Source organism: Arachis duranensis, chromosome 6 (assembly GCF_000817695.3).
Source record: "Arachis duranensis cultivar V14167 chromosome 6, aradu.V14167.gnm2.J7QH, whole genome shotgun sequence".
NCBI classification, from domain to species: Eukaryota; Viridiplantae; Streptophyta; class Magnoliopsida; order Fabales; family Fabaceae; genus Arachis; species Arachis duranensis.
Genome location: NC_029777.3, coordinates 40,019,737 through 40,022,506, shown reverse-complemented (window position 1 = coordinate 40,022,506; position 2,770 = coordinate 40,019,737).

The following is a 2,770-nucleotide window of genomic DNA, read 5'->3' as shown; positions in this document are numbered from 1 at the left end:
GGAAGGCAAAAGCTTCCACCTCCGAGTCATGGGAGATGGAGAGATTCATCTCAAGGGTGCATTAAGACCACTTCTATGAAGTTGTGGCCTTGAAGAAGGTATCCCCGAGGTCACTTTTAAACTCAAAAAGAGTGAATTTCCGGAGATCCGACATGAGATTCGAAGAAGAGGTTGGAAAGTTCTTACCAACCCCATTCAACAAGTCAGAATCTTAATGGTTCAAGAGTTCTATGCCAATGCATGGATTACCAAGAACCATGATCAAAGTGTGAACCCAGACCCAAAGAATTGGCTTACAATGGTTCGGGGGAAATACTTAGATTTTAGTCCGGAAAATGTAAGGTTGGCATTCAACTTGCCCATGATGCAAGGAGATAAACACCCTTACACTAGAAGGGTGAACTTTGATCAAAGGTTGGACCAAGTCCTCATAGACATTTGTGAAGAGGGCGCTCAATGAAAGAGAGATTCAAGAGGAAAGCTGGTTCAACTGAGAAGGCATGACCTCAAGCCCGTGGCTAGGGGATGGTTGGAGTTTATCCAACGCTCAATCATTCCCACTAGCAACCGGTCTGAAGTTACTATAGACCGGGCTATCATGATTCATAGCATCATGATTGGAGAGGAAGTAGAAGTTCATGAGGTTATAGCCCAAGAACTTTATAAGGTGGCGGACAAGTTCTCTACCTTGGCAAGGTTAGCCTTTCCTCATCTCATTTGTCACCTCTGTTATTCAGTTGGAATTGACATAGAGGGAGACATCCCCACTGATGAGGACAAGCCCATCACTAAGAAAAGGATGGAGCAAATAAGAGATCCCACTCATCATGAAATCCCTGAGATCCCTCAAGGGATGCACCTTCCTCCACAAAACTATTGGGAGCAAATCAACACCTCCCTAGGAGAATTAAGTTCCAACATGGGACAACTAAGGGTGGAGTACCAAGAACATTCCATCCTCCTCCATGAAATTAGAGAAGATCAAAGAATCATGAGAGAGGAGCAACAAAGGCAAGGAAGAGATATTGAGGAGCACTCCATAAGATCTTCAAGAGGAAGAACAAGCCGACATCACTAAGGTGGACCTGTTCTTTAATCTCCTTGTTCCTTATTTTCCTGTTTTTCGAATTTTATGCTTATGTTTATCCATGTTTATGTCTTGTGATCATTAGTGTCTTAGTGTCTATGCCTTAAAAGTTATGAATGTCCTATGAATCCATCACCTTTCTTAAATGAAAACTCTTTTTATTACAAAAGAACAAGAAGTACATGATTTCGAATTCATCCTTAAAACTAGCTTAATTATTTCGATGTGGTGACAATACTTTTTGTTTTTTGAATGTATGCTTGAACAGTGCATATGTCTTTTGAATTTGTTGTTCATGAATGTTAAAATTGTTGGATCTTGAAAGAATGATGAAAAAGGAGACATGTTACTGAGGATCTGAAAAATCATAAAAATGATTCTTGAAGCAAGAAAAAGCAATGAAAAGCTTGCAAAAAAATAAAAGAAAGAGCAAGCAGAAAAAGCCAATAGCCCTTTAAACCAAAAGGGAAGGGTAATAAAAAGGATCCAAGGCTTTGAGCATCAGTGGATAGGAGGGCCTACAGGAATAATATACTGGCCTAAGCGACTAAACCAAGCTGTCCCTAACCATGTGCTTGTGGCGTGAAGGTGTCAAGTGGAAACTTGAGACTAAGCGGTTAAAGTCGTGATCTAAAGAAAAAAGAGTGTGCTTAAGAACCCTGGACTCCTCTAATTGGGGACTCTAGCAAAGCTGAGTCAAAATCTGAAAAGGTTCACCCAGTTATGTGTCTGTGGCATGGATGTATCTGGTGGTAATACTGGAAAACAGAGTGCTTTGGGCCACGGCCAAGACTCATAAAGTAGCTGTGTTCAAGAATCAACATACTTAACTAGGAGAATCAATAACACTATCTAAATTCTGAGTTCCTATAGAAGCCAATCATTCTGAACTTCAAAGGATAAAGCGAGATGCCAAAACTGTTCAGAGGCAAAAAGCTACTAGTCCCGCTCATCTAATTGGAGCTAAGTTTCATTGATAGTTCGGAGTTTATAGTATATTCTCTTCTTTTTATCCTATTTGATTTTCAGTTGCTTGGGGACAGGCAACAATTTAAGTTTGGTGTTGTGATGAGCGGATAATTTATATGCTTTTTGGCATTGTTTTTAGTATGTTTTAGTTAGTTTTTAGTATATTTTTATTAGTTTTTAGTTAAAATTCACTTTTTTGGACTTTACTATGAGTTTGTGTGTTTTTCTGTGATTTCAGGTATTTTCTGGCTGAAATTGAGGGACCTGAGCAAAAATCTGATTCAGAGACTGAAAAGGACTGCAGATGCTGTTGGATTCTGACCTCCCTGCACTCGAAGTGGATTTTCTGGAGCTACAGAATCCTAATTAGCGCGCTCTCAATGGCGTTGGAAAGTAGACATCCTGGGCTTTCCAAAAATATATAATAGTCCATACTTTGCCCGAGATTTGATGGCCCAAACTGGCGTTCCAAATCAGCTCAAGAATGTCCGACGTTAAACACCGGAACTGGCACAAGAATGGGAGTTAAACGCCCAAACTGGCACAAAAGCTGGCGTTTAACTCCAAGAAGAGTCTCTACATGAAAATGCTTCAATGCTCAGCCCAAACACACACCAACTGGGCCCGGAAGTAGATTTTTATGTCATTTACTCATCTTTGTAATTCTTAAGCTACTAGTTCCCTATAAATAGGACCTTTTACTATTGTATTTTC